Source organism: Manis pentadactyla, chromosome 8 (assembly GCF_030020395.1).
Source record: "Manis pentadactyla isolate mManPen7 chromosome 8, mManPen7.hap1, whole genome shotgun sequence".
In the NCBI taxonomy this organism is placed as follows: Eukaryota; Metazoa; Chordata; class Mammalia; order Pholidota; family Manidae; genus Manis; species Manis pentadactyla.
Window position 1 is genome coordinate 8,172,063 of NC_080026.1, and position 14,213 is coordinate 8,186,275.

The 14,213-nt window shown below is 39.6% G+C and overlaps 1 long non-coding RNA gene across 1 annotated transcript; it reads left to right on the top strand.

Annotated features, from left to right (window-relative positions):
* The first annotated feature begins 4,625 nt into the window (after nucleotides 1-4,625).
* On the top strand, nucleotides 4,626-12,557 carry LOC130684530 (uncharacterized). The gene is made up of 3 exons (XR_008998808.1): nucleotides 4,626-7,655; nucleotides 8,755-8,993; nucleotides 10,494-12,557. It is a non-coding gene; the product is annotated as an uncharacterized LOC130684530 (long non-coding RNA).
* Nucleotides 12,558-14,213: the final 1,656 nt, after the last annotated feature.

A 14,213-nucleotide genomic window follows, 5' to 3' on the forward strand; every position in this document is an offset into this window, starting at 1 on the left:
GCAGTTTAAGGGTATTGTTGTAGCAGAAAGCTTGGTTTTTGATTGTTACCAAAACGTTTAACATGAAAATGGCCAAACACGTTAAAGTTTACCCAATAATGCAGTACTATGTAGTCATCAAAAACAGCTTTCAAAGATCATTACTTTGTAAAACTTTTCAAAAGTTTTTAACTGCTAAAATTCTCACAAAATAAGTGAAAAAGTAGGAAATATCACTGTTTATATGACATTAAGTTGCAAAAAATATATATAGATAAGTACACACAAAAGTAGATGAAATGAGCCCAGTTTTTAACAGTAGTTATTTCTGAGTGATGAAATAGAGTTTTATTTCTTTGTCATTTCATGTTACTGACAATGAACATATACACCAACAGTAAGAGGTCTTTTCTCTCTTTTTTTTTTTTTTTAGAGAATAACCTCAAACTTTCTTTTTGCTGTTCAAAGCTGTTTTGCTGAGCAAGGATGAGTAGAAAAAAATAAAAGCTGGCATTCTTTCAACTCAGCACCCACACTTTATTACTAATTGTTTATACAAAATGTAATCTAGTTTGTTTCAGCTACCAGAGAACAAGATTCAGGAAGTAGAAGATAGAAAAAGACCGCCAGTGAATGGTAATAGTCGTGGTAATAGCAGGATATACAGGATAATAGCAGCAGTGCCGTAGAATATAGGATAACTAGGGGGTGATGCAAGGACCGCTTGTCAAAATGAGTAAAGAGCGCAGTCCTGCAACCACAGAATAAAATGGAGAGCAAAGTCCGTTCTCTGCACTTTGAGTCCATTTTTCTAGTAACCGGAGTTTTAAAGATGGTCCTGTCAAATTTAATTAGAAGAAGCCAGTGGAAATAACAGATCACACAGGGCCACAACGTGTGGTCGAGTAGTGTGTCCTGAGCAGTGACCCAGCTGAGGGGGGAGCGGATGGAGGCTGAAGTCCGGCACCCCCAAGGCTTGCTCCCTGCAGCCACATCCCTTGGAGGAAGAGGACCCTCTTTTCTAATTTGAACCAAGTTTCCTTGTAGGTCAGTGATCGCCCTGGCTACTGCAGGACGGAGAATTGTTTTGCTTTTGTTTTGTTTTCTATGATAGGAGCTACTTGAGCATCTTGGAACATCTATGGACAAAAACCAATATTGAAGGTGTAAGAAAGAAGAACGGAAAATCTGAGTAGGTAAAGGGTGGGGCCCAGGGGTCCTATAGAATAATTAGAGTTCAGAGAAATGCGATTTTTGTAAAAAAATTAAAGAAACAAAGTAACTGCTGAAAGAGGTATTACAGATAAAGGTGGCCTCGGGCACCCTTCTGCCAATGGGCTCCAGTAGTTTTACAATAAATAAAATGGACTTTGATCTAAAGGCGGTACCACTCCACTCCTTCGTATGCATGGAATTTGGGGCCTCTTGTTTTCTTTGGGCGCTGAAGTGTATTTCACTTACTTCCAGGTTCCTGGTTGTGGTTTCTGGAGGTCTGCCTGCCAGATTGGGGGAGGGAGGAGCTGGTTACTGTAACATAATAAATCATAGTTATGAGCAGAACAGTGCCATCCACCTTCTAACACACTTCCTAAGAACCAGATGTTTTCTAGAGCAGTGCTTCCCTCTACAATCTGCCCTACAATGCACATGAATGTATCTGGCACCATGCCCATAAAAGCAATTTGATCCCATAAATGAGGAAAGCTGAGTAATAAGCAAGTTCTGAATGTCTTCCTTCCGAGTGGTATAACCTTAGAACCTATGGCAATCTTTAAACCAGACTGTTTTCAAATAGCATGTTATTTTTATCTTTCTTCAAACAAATTGTTTTGGCCAGGCAAAAGAAACTTGTTTTTTTTTTTTTAAGAAAAAGGATATTTTAAGAAGGTAATTACTATTTCAGTTTCCGCCAGAGGCAAGCTAGTTTTATTTTTAATGGGTAAATGATGTAAGAACCTTAAAAAAAAAAACCAACACCACCACTTAAAACAGTGAAGAACAGAGCTGGGAAGCAGACAGTCGTAGCCTCACTTGTAATAGGGCAGCATAATCAGTACTGTTTCATAGCTACAAATTAAACTTTCTTTGAAAAACACACCAAACTTAAACCTTTTGAAGGGAAAACAATGTGCTAAAATGCTCAATGGTTTCATAAATGCTCTTTTCGGTTTAAGTATTTGACGTTATAGTCAACGTACGAAAGCTTTTCCCTGACATATAATTTCTTGAACATTTTCTGGCCATTTTTTCACATTGACTTACATCACAAATTGCAGAGGATAGTTTGAGGAGGGCTTGAGGGTAGGGGAATGTCCAGGATATTGAAAACACCCAAGAGCAAAGTTAAAATAATTGAACACCTACCACATAATGAGTCAAGAGGAAGAAATGGGATGAGCAAAAGGTATCTGGGTCCTGATGTCACTTCTCTATGCTAAATGCATGACTCAGCTGCCTCAAAGTGTAGTATCTTTTTGTAGGTGTTGGCTTATATTTTAGTAGAGTTCTTAAAATGTCAAATTATTTTAGTTCCAATAAAAATTGTTTTGTTTCCACAAAAAAATTTTTTTAACTTTTCATCTGGAAATCATTTCAAGGCTACAGAAGTTGCATGACTAAGAAAAGTACACAGAGCAGCCAACATGCCGTTTACCCAGATACATATTAAAACATTGCTCTTTTACCTCATTTGGTTTATCATTTGTACCTTCTCTGTGCGCTTATAAATATTTATATATTCATTTACACATAGGCACACATATATACCTACACCTATACATAAAATGTTTTTTCTGTGCATTTTGAGAGTAAATTGCATACGTCACACAAGCTCCTATACTAGGCACCTCAGTTGTATTTCCTGAGAATTGGGAAGTTCTGTAATATAAGCACAGTACAGTTGTGAACTTTAGTAAATTTAACATAATATTTTAAATCTACCACCTTTTACCACCAATTGATCCAATGTCATTTATAGCATCTTTTTTCCTCCGGTCTGGTTCCATCCTGGGATAAGTAATTGCATTTCCTGTCATGTCTCCTTATCTTGTTTAATCTGGAGCATTTCCACGACCTTTCTCTGTTCTTACTTTGAACATTTCTGAAGAATACAGTCCTCCAGCCCCTCCTTTTTCTTTAGTGGAGTATTCTTCGGGGTTTGTCTGACATTTCCTCATGATCAGGTTTGCATTGAGTATTCCTGGCCATAATACTGTATAATGATGTCGTGTTCTTGGCGTATCATCTGAAGCACACAGGTCCATCTGCCCTCAATTGCTGACATTAATTTTGATTACTCATATTTTTCCACTGCAGTTGTTATTCCCTTGCAACTAGTAACCAATCTGTGATGAGAAACATTTAGATCATAAAAATATTCTGCTTTTCTTCAGAATTTTCCCTGAGATTAGCATGAATCTTGCCTGATCTCATTTTTACCATAGACTATAAAGGATGAAATTCTAACATTGGCACTTTTTCCACATGTATCAATCATTCAGCCCTCCACATTTTACTGTAAGCAAGAACCCCTCTTCTATTTCTTATTATATAATAATTTTTATTATTTAATTCATCTATTATTTAATATCACACGGGTTCATAAATACCTACTCTTTTCAGTGGTTCCTAAGTCAGTGCCCTTAATTGTTGCAGATTTGGCCAGCAAGAGCTGCTTCAAACTGGCTTCTGTGTCCTCGGGACACACCCCCACCATTTTTTTCACTAATTTTTTGAGCACCTCCCTCCTTTCTAGCATAACAAAATGTCAAAATGTCACAGGTTAGGCTTCTAATTACCCTGCACCAGCACCGGAATCTACCATTCTTCCAAGGAGCCCTGGTTCCCTTTAGCAGGGGAATAGTATAAGAGATCAAGATTTTAATGCTAAGGGTACTCACTGCTTCTAAACCATTTCAGCAAATAAAAAACATAGCATGCTTATATACACTTACATATATGTACACATATGTGCATATAACCAGGCAAACACATGCATTTTAGAAATCACAAAATTACATCAGTTTTGCCAATTCCGGTTCACCATAGGATCCTTTCTTGCTTTCCCTGGTTTTCATTTGTATATCAGTCCCAAAACCCTCAATACATTTTTGTTCATTTCCTCAATCCTATAATCTGTCTTAGGTTCAGAATTTCTTCTGAATACCCATAACAAAGCAGCCTTACAAACCCATAACATACAAACCTATGTAACAATATACCCGTAACAAATACATAACATCCATAACAGGAAACACAACTACTGAAGGACCTCAGGTTTTGTTTGCTCCCCCAGCACCACCAACTTGGATTGACTTTAATGTTGATAAAGTGTAACAACCTATTTTATATAAACTCTTACAATGAGCATTTCCCAGTGGTAGGAGGTATTTCAAAAATCAAACTAAATAACTTATTGCTGACAAGAATGTATGCTCTGCTCCATAGACTAGCTCTGCACTTTCCTTCCAAATATTCATCTACTGGCAAAATAAATGCTCTCCTTTCTGATACCAATCAGTGTCATATTAATGATGAAGTGATAGGAAGAAGGGGAGGAGACGGGAACTTAAGCAAAACATCATGTGCTGAGGATTGACAGTTGAGCTTTTTATTAAAAATATGTAGTAGATCTATTATTACCATAAACGGATTTATTTTTGCCCTTAATGTATTTTCAGACCCTTTGTTGTGATAGTTTACATGGAAGTTATAAACAACCCTAAAAACATAAGGAAATTTGCTTCCTAGATTACTAAATACAAGTTTCTGGTTCATAGCAACTAACACCATATTTTCCTCAACTTGTTTTTTTAAATTGCTCCCTTTTTTCATTGAGTGAATCATGTTCTTTGCTTGCCTAAGTTAAATTTGTTTCTCCTATTCCTTATTTTTGTATTTACATTTTGTATCTATTTTCTTGAGTCCTACAGCCTCACAAAATAGTTTTGAATAGCAGAGCTGCAGAGATGATGGGGAGGTCAGCTATGTTAATTTCAAAGCGCCCCAGTCTTCAGTGTGAGGTTGCCTAGCAACCCATCTCTCAGGCCTCCTTTGTGGATGCGAGAAGAGGAAGCAATTCTTCTGTACGCTCTCAAGCCGAGATGGTTTTATAAAGTGAAAAACCTTTTGCAGAGGGTCCAACACAACCCGTCTCTCCTTTTCTGCCCACTTTGTACACTTCACACACGATGAGAGAATGATTCCATCCTTTGAGGCCTTAGATCTGATACAGATATAAAACAGGTACTGCACACGCAGTGGTCAAACAGTGCAAGTGACCTGTATCCCTGTGTTAAATTGAAACACATTAATTAAACCACTCGTCTTTCCCTTTCTCTTACATGAAAGTATACTTTCCCCTCAAGTTCTCAAAGCCAGTTCTGTTAAATGAAACTACAACTGCCTGCTGAGCATCAGTTACCATAGCGACGTGAGTCAGGAGGGATGGTTTTTTCCTGAGGCGCAGGATGGCTGAGACGCGTTCAGGGACTCGGGCAGCACGCTGACTAGCACGCAGGCAGGCATGTGGGCACAACCTATTCCATTCCCTTTCTCTCCACCCTAACTTGCAAAAAAAAAACTAACCCCACTGCTATTCCCCCAAAGCTATTAGCTTTTTAGAAAGTGAACTTAAGTGGGTGGCAGAACCGCCGCACCTTAGCGTATAGAGAAGAAGGAGGGAACAATAACACATGCTGGCAAAACTCACCCGAACAGCTGAGACATGTAGAGAAGAGAGGAGATGTGCTGTCCTTTTCAGACATTCAGAAAAGACAGTGAAAGTAACAGCTAGAAATCCACAGATTTTCACACTGTAAAAATAAGTACAATCTGTGAACCATTTATGAACCCCTAACCTTATTTTCTAGGCAGACAACGCTCTTCCGGAGAACAGTTTCACGGAGAGTCTGTAATTGCTAGCTCAGGTACACGGCGAAACGCTTCGCTTCGTGCCGTTCTCACTTGCGCCCAGTCACGGCTGAGAAGAGAAAGGCAGTATAGTTGAGTGGCCTTTGGAGCCAGACGATCTGGCTTTGCAGCCTCTGCTGCTACACTGCAGGGTGACTTGGGGCGAGTTCCTGAAGTTCTCCAAGTCTCCATTTCCTACTACTTAAAATGGGACTCGAAGGAGGCTTGTTGACAGTGTGGAATAAGGAAATACATGTGGAGCACCTGGCACTAATAAGGGATCGAACACTATAGCTACTACTATGAATTTGGCTTCATCAATCACTCTGTGCTTATTGAACACCTGGTATATGCCCAGGGCTGTGCTTGGTCGGGGAGGGATACTGAGGTCCCATCCAGAAAAGGGGCAGCCAGGTTTGGGTGATGACTGCCGGGAATCTGTCTTCTGGACACTCCAGTTAGGTGTGACCTTCTCACCAGTATCCAGGGCCAGTTCACGGGGAAAAATCTCACTGCTCTTTTCCAGTTAAATTTTGCTTTTCTGCCCAAATGTGTTACCGTCGCCCTCAGCTGCTGAATCTGCTTCCGTGGGTGACCCCGCTGAGTGTGCTTCCCAAGAGAACCCCCAGACTCTCTTCAGCAGTGATACAATGTGGAATTCCCAGATTTGCTGCTCCTCGAACTCTCCGATTTACTGACAAATCGTTGACCTAATTCTTAGAAAAACGTTACCTCTTAAAAATCGAGATCATTTTATCTAGTCCCTTCATTTTAGATACAAGGAGCTGAGCTCAGGGACGTTGATTAATTTATCCTGTTCATTTGGAGAGATTGTATATGTGTACATGATACATTATATACATACATATGCGCTCACACGCACTCATATAAATACACGTAGAATAACTCCTAGAGATTGATTTTCCTTTTTGTCCCCAAATCTCTTATTATTAGTGATTACAATTTGCGGTCTCAGAAACCAACCAAGGCTGGCTTGAGCTGTATGTTAAGTGCCCCGGGATCTCACGAAGCCTTACCAAGGTCAGCACTGGAGCTAAGAGGTGGGAAGGATCTGGATCCAGGTCTGTATTCAATTATCTATGCATCCAGTTACTAGTACAAGTCACTCAACAAACACTCACTGAGGACCTATTCTGGGCCAGGAGAAGGGAACCCCTCCCAGTTCTCACAGGCATTTCACTGCTCCCGTGTTACAGGGTCAGCCTCCTGCAGGGACCGATGCACAGCCCCTCCGTCCCAGCCCCCCTCCCCCGCTCTGGCCGGAGGGTCCACCCAGTGAATCAGGTTAGCTAGCTCTGCCCCCGGGCATCAGAAGGCAGCTGGGCAGACAGCCCCCCCCCACCGCGTGCATGCCTTCTCTTCCTTTTGCACATCTCCCTCCGCAGTACTTAAGCCAGTACTTTTTAAAGGGGGGAGGGAGGCTCTCAAGCACTAGCATAACTGACCAACTATATAAAAAAGCACCCATTTCAGTTAAATAATGGAGCAAATTACTCACCTGTCACTGATAAGATAATTTTGAATGTGGTAAATGATTTGTTCAAAATCCTAACTCTTCCATCTGTTTCCTTTCTACCAGATGCCTAAAAAACCCAAACCAGGATTTATCAAGGGCTGAACTACTCTGGTGGTAACTGGAATTTCGGGGGGCCCTGCGTGCTGAGTCTCGGTGACTTGACAGCTGCCCCCACCCATCCTTATCCTACTCACGGAAGAAGCAGCCCTAAAGACCAGTCTCCTTCATGGTAATTAGACCTTTGACCTTTATATTCCTGTCTGTGCAGGATGGCTTTTCTATTTACACATTATTTTATTATCATGTAGAAGGAAGCCATTGACCATTATCCCAGCTCTGGGAAAGCTCATCCCAGAAAGACGCTGGAAGGGGAACAAATCAAGCCACTGCCTCCCTTTAGCACAGAAGTATTCCCTGTTACGCCATACACCCCATTAACTGTCCAGGACTCTACCCCACATTTCTGGCTTACGTACATGCTGAGGTATCATTGGGAGCAAGTAAGACAGGAACCAAGCAAACTGAAGGAAGTGGACGGGCACTTTATGCAGGTCCCAGACAACTTGCTGGCTGATGGAGTGAAATCTTCAGAAGCAGCAGGCACATTGAGCCAAGGCCCCATGGGCAGATGCTCATTTGAATGAAACCAAAGGCTTCCCAGTGATGACTCTGTCCCTCTAGGGTCACTGTCAATAGAACCGCCTCTTGTTGGCATATGCTCAGGGCAAGAATATCAAAACCGACTGCTCGAAGTTTCCGCTGGCTTAGCTAAACCCACCCCATGCCCTGCACACCCCTCCACCTTCCCCTGCTCATACACACATGGTAATTTTTTCTCTCTTCTTCTTGTCTGTCTCAGTGACAGAACCCCTCTTTGGCCTGGCATGAAGCCCTACTGTCTTCTGTTTCTGTTCAAGATTTTCTCTTAATACCCCAAACTCTCTTTTTTGGCTTCTAGCCAAAGTATTTTGTCCTCTTCCTTAAAACAAATCTTTATTTTTAAGAAAAACAAACCGAAAGACCACCTCTGCAATATTCGGCTTTTTCATTGTAAACCTCAGTGGCACATCAGACCAAACATCCAATCAACAAGAGCAAAAAGAATGTCCATTTTTGCTCAAAGGCAGGAGGAGCTTAAACTCCAAACTCTCAGAGTGCAGCGAGAAAAGAAGAAGAACTGAAGTTGGTTCCATATTAAAATAATAGAAATGTAATTCCCACAACTCAGAGGATATTATTGAAGAATCAAAGTAAAAAGTGTGCTTTCGAGATTCCCTGGAATTTGCCGACCTCTTTGTATCAGTCTTTTCTCTCCTTCTCTCATGCAGATGGGGCCTGCCTGTCCTGGACTTCTGTCTGTCATCAGGAGAACACAGCCATCTGGAGTCAGAACAAATCATCAACCTTCCGCATATTCAAGTTCTTTTAAAGGAATTTAAAAATATATAATGTAGCTCAGAAGTCATTGTGAATGCCTTTGCTGGTCTGCCTGGTTTCTGCGAAGGATCCTTTAGAGCTGGAGCAACTGGGTGCTGTCGCCATGTCCAAGCAAGGACTCTGCCTTAGGGTCTGCGTTCCTTTCCTATTGCTGCTGGAACAAATTAGTGCAAGCTGAGTGGCTTAAAACCACATGCATTTGTCTTCTTGTACCTGTGGGGATTATAAATCCAAAATGGATCTCATGTGGCTAAAATCAGGGTGGTCGCAGAGCTGTGTGCCTTCTGGGAGCCCTATAGGAAACTCCGTTCCTTGACTTTTCTGGCTTCTGGGGCCAACTGCCTTCTTGACTCATGGTCACATGCCTCTGACCTGTGTTTTCATCATTGTCAAATCCTCTTCTTTGACTTTTCTGTTTCCCTCTTTCCCTAACAAGGACCCTTGTGATGATATCAGGCCTATCTGGAAATACACTACCATCTTCCCATCTGAAGATCCTTAACTTTATCACATCTAGAAAATCCATTTTGCCATGTCCGTTAACATATTGAAAGGTCCTGGGGATTAGGATGTAGATATCTTTGGGGGGCCGTTATCTGTCTGTCATATGGTGTGACATAATCAAAGGCTTACCTCCTGGAAATCAGAGAGCCTGATTTCCAGTCCATTTTAGGAATTTTGATTCAGAAAGTATGGCTACTAAAGCTGTTTTAGGTGCTAATGAATGTCCTCACAGCCAAGCCTTGGCCTGACCCCTTCCTGTCAGTCAAACATTCGAGTGAAAGGCCCAGATAAGTGACTTAGGCCTGAGGCTGCTGTTAATACTGCTGTAAACATGCGGCTTTGATCCGTGGTTACTAGCTTTGGTTAGAATTGCTAAGTAAGCCAAGTGAAACTTCACTCTCTCCTGTGGCCTGTCTAGACCCTTAGCCCCAGATAACCCTCTTATTGCTGGTGATCACAAACAAGGAATTTCTCCAAAACATAAATCTCTCATTGCTACAGGAGAAGAATATAAGTATCAAAGTGCAAGCCCTACCAGACATGGGTTAGAGAATGTCTTTGGTGAATGTAGCATATTCCCACCATGTTCTAGAAGTTTGTTAACCTGGCATGAAGAAAAAGTATAAATTCTTTGTGTTCATTCAAAGTTCAGTGATTCTCAAAGGGGAAGGGAGTTTATAGCCTCTGGGAATGATCAGCAGTTCTCAAAAGGGGAGGGGCTTACAAGCCCTGGGGGTCGTATCAGAATCTCTGGAGGAAGGTGCTTAAGTCTGGAGTACCTTCTCGGCTTCCCACTGGAGAGAAGTTCTCATACCTGACATCATCTCCCATGAAAGGTTTCATGATTACTGTAGTGACTCGGTGCTACTGATAGCAGGATGAAATTTACATGGAGCATATTGAGACATACAAGGACAAGAAACACTGTTACAAATTGTTGGCACAAGTGCCATGAAACAAAACAGTGACACAATTTTGCACTGCTAACTGACGTGCATAGTGGTGTTTTTACCACATGAAAAATGTAACTGCAGCTTTTGTGAAATTTGTGAGCCAAATTTCAACAGCAGCTATTAATGCCATGAAAGAGTGCATTATTCATAGAAACAACCTTTTTTTTTTTCAGGAGAATTGGAGAACTGAAGATTTTAACATTTATATATTAGAAGAAGGAAAAAGAAGGTGCTTTATTATATTTCAATAAGCCCTCTCCACAATGGGAAATGAATATTGTTGACACACCCTTTTATTTCTTGTCTTGCTATTAGTTCTCCTTTTAAAACAATGTCACCATCTTACTAATGCAAACCTCACATTGATTCTGATGAAAGCAGCAATAGAATTTCTGAACACTGTGTACTCTTCAGATAATGCACCTCTACAATAAATCTGTTTCTTTTTCTAATTTTGCAGATCATTTAGCAAAGCGTATGTCATAAAATGGACTGTGTCAATGCTTTTTCATCTTTGAGCTCATTTTATTTCCTCTGGAAATTTTTCTTTATGAGTTTAACATCTTCTGGGGTAGAGTGGTGATATTTCATATTTACTTTTAAAACTTTTCTCTGGTTGCCTTTTAGATCTGAGACTCGCTTCTCTTTCCTTGTGATAATCATTTCTTTTATGATATGAAAGCACTTTGTTTTTATTCGCTGTAATCTTAGTTGATGATACAGTACTTCATTGTTGTTCGTGCAGAAGTCTCTGAGGTTTCAGCTGCAGTGCCAAATCATGGTGAGCTTCAGTCAGAGCCACTGATGGACCCAGCTTTTTAGCTGGACTTTGGGACAACCTCATTTACTGCCTTTGTTATAATGTTGGACAGTTGTTCATCTCGATGGTCTGATGGAGGTTACACGTCAGAATCACTTCTTTGGAATGCCAAAAATTTACCAAGGAGGAAAATTCATTCATTAAGGAGAAAAAGAGAAAGAAAATAAAATGAATGAGATGAAAAGTCTGCATGACAGTTATCTTTCTGTGAGTACTTTCCCCTTCATCCCCTCCCAGTTATACCAAGATAGTGTAGGAGTGAATGTCTACTCACATCTCACACATATTTTTTTTTAAAGCAATTGTCCCTATATATCAAGAGAGAGAAAATACCAATATTTTCAGAAGCCTGGGAAGAATTTTGAGTCCTATTATATTAAAGGGAAGTTGTAAACAAGTTAATCTTACAAGTATTAAATTGAAATAAATTACAAAACAAATAATGATAACATGGATTAATTGTTGGCCTTTAAGGTAGAAAATATAAGAATGTTTTTTTTGAATTTAAAGAACAGTAGCTGTTTCATTGTCAGATTATGTTTTAAAAATGGTTTTCACTGGACATTCTTAAGTTAAAAATTACATTAAAATTTCATTGCCACCATAGTTCCTGTATATGTATACCAGAAGAAAGAGATTAGATAAAAATATACATTTCTTTTTGTATTTGCCATTACTGGAAAATTTTTATAGTACCACAGAATGCATTAAGTATGGATTATTTTATTTTATGGTGAACTGATTCAATTATTTCCTATAGTTTTCTTCATCAAAAATTGTCACCTATCATTTGTTGGTGATCTGGGTCTGAATGTTATTGCTCTGACATATGTCTAAATGTTAGGTCACTTTTTAAGGAATGGAGTTCTTTGGGGACTAGCCATTGCATGTAAATTTGTGATATAATCATATCTGTGGCTCAAGATTATCATGAAGATACAGATTCACACAGGACTGTAGTCTCACTATGATAGCAGGGTTGACTAAACATTATTATTGAGTAATATTAAAAAATGAAAATAGGAGTCAGAAGATAGTCTAGCATTTTTCATTCCTTTCTGGACAGTAACCTGTGAACCCCTGGAAATGGGTCTTCCATTAATACTGGGGTAGGACATTACGGGATTCGACTGTGACCGCAGGAGCCCAGCACATTGTGGTTTATACTTCTTAGACTTGACAAGTGTAGCCCTCCTGTGTGCCCTCTGACTGTGCTTACTGGAGAATTATCATGTAGGCATTCGGATGTCCTCATGCTGCTTTGAGAATTAAGGGAAAGAAAGTGGTGCTCTTCTATTTGTAAATGCTCTACTATTTATGAATAGGGCCCTATATTTGGTGTTTGAAGGGCTTATGTTTGCAGGTCATAGTTTCTGTATTGTCCTCCATGCTAATATGTCAACTCCAGAACCTCCAGAGAAAAGTCAGTGGCTGTAGGTGTACTTTGGTTGCAATTCTGTTGCTATGTAGACATAGCCTCATTCATAAGGCTTTCTCTCTGTATCTGAAGAGTAGCATTCTACTAAGGAAAAAGACTGGGAAGTTTTATTCGTATCTCTTTAGATTAATTCATGTTTGTACCTTCCAATGCTCAATTTTGCTGTTGTTATAACTAGGACCAAATATGATTCAGATTTTATTAGCGTCTGAACATTTCGGAGTTAGCAAAAGAGAGCAAAGAAAAAAAAATGTATTTGAACTCACATAATATGGGGCATATCTAGTAGTAGACAGGAAAATGCTAATAAAAATCATGACTGTCTGATTTGAGATAATTTTGAGTAGAAGGAATGCCTTAGTTTAGGTACCACTAGGCTTTTAGAATTTCCCTTAGGTATTTGAGATGGATACACAACCGGAAGTAAGGAGAAAATAACTTCTCTACATGATAGTCCCAAAGTCCATGGATTTTTTTTCCCACAAGAAAGGACATCACTGAGGTAGGCAGGGAGATGGCCAAGGTAGGGTGAAACAGATTTTAAAAAAAAATCATGACAGAAAGAAATGGCAGAATACTGAGAAAAAAGATACCAATAAACATGTGAAAGTTCAAGCCTAATTGTGTGTGCCAAGCCTTCATACCCCAAAGCCCTTGTATATATATTACTGTGTTACATCCCAGTAAAATAGTCAGTGGATACCTGGAGAATGTAAGCCTAAAGGTAGATAGTCAATTTTTATGCACTATACAAAATGAAAATTCTACTGAAATGTGTTTAGATTTTTAAAAAGGAGGGGATGAACTAAAAAGTAGTCATCAGGTTAAGTGACCAGTTACTTATGTAGAACTCATCATTCCCCAAAAGTATAGATAAATGAAGTAAGTTCCTATTCACCTATTTTTTTTTCTTTTTCCTCCATCTATCTACTAGGCAAAATCTATCATAAAATAGGCAAAAGTCATTGTCAGCCAAATGATAACATTTATTATAGGATATACTTGCTCAAATTCACAGCCAATGATGATAATTGTATTTAAAACAAGGACATGTGTCTTATATATTTTGTTTGCTTTGCTTTCCTTTGTTTATTTGCTTGTTCATTCATTCATTTATAACTTTCAAACTTCCTGAGTTCTAAAACATTATATTGGAAATATATTCTGCATCTCATGTCTAAAAATGTGTGATTGTTTGGAGAAGGCCTATACCAGCTATTCCAAGTAATTTCTTCCTTGTGACATCAGATTGAGATAAAAAAAATTTCATTGCTTTACAGAGTTGGGTATCCACATGGACCTGAATGTGCAGGTCGCGTAGCCCTCAGCTGGAGAGCATATGAGTGGGATGTGCCATGAAATCCGGGCTGAGAGCTTCTTTTGGCTCTTTATATATAAGGTAATCTACACAAGATGGCTCTGTTCAAATGGCATGATTTCATCCGGCAGATCCTCTTCCATTGAGAGCAGTGCACAAGTTCCCACACCTTGCCAAACATTCATCCTGTGTTTTCTCCAAATACAAATCTAAGAAATAGCCCACTTTATTTTTAGGAAAAAAGTCCCTCTATTACTCTCAGCATTTTTTAGTGCATTTTTCTGATGGGGCTCTTCTTCCCAGTAAAAAGTTGGGTA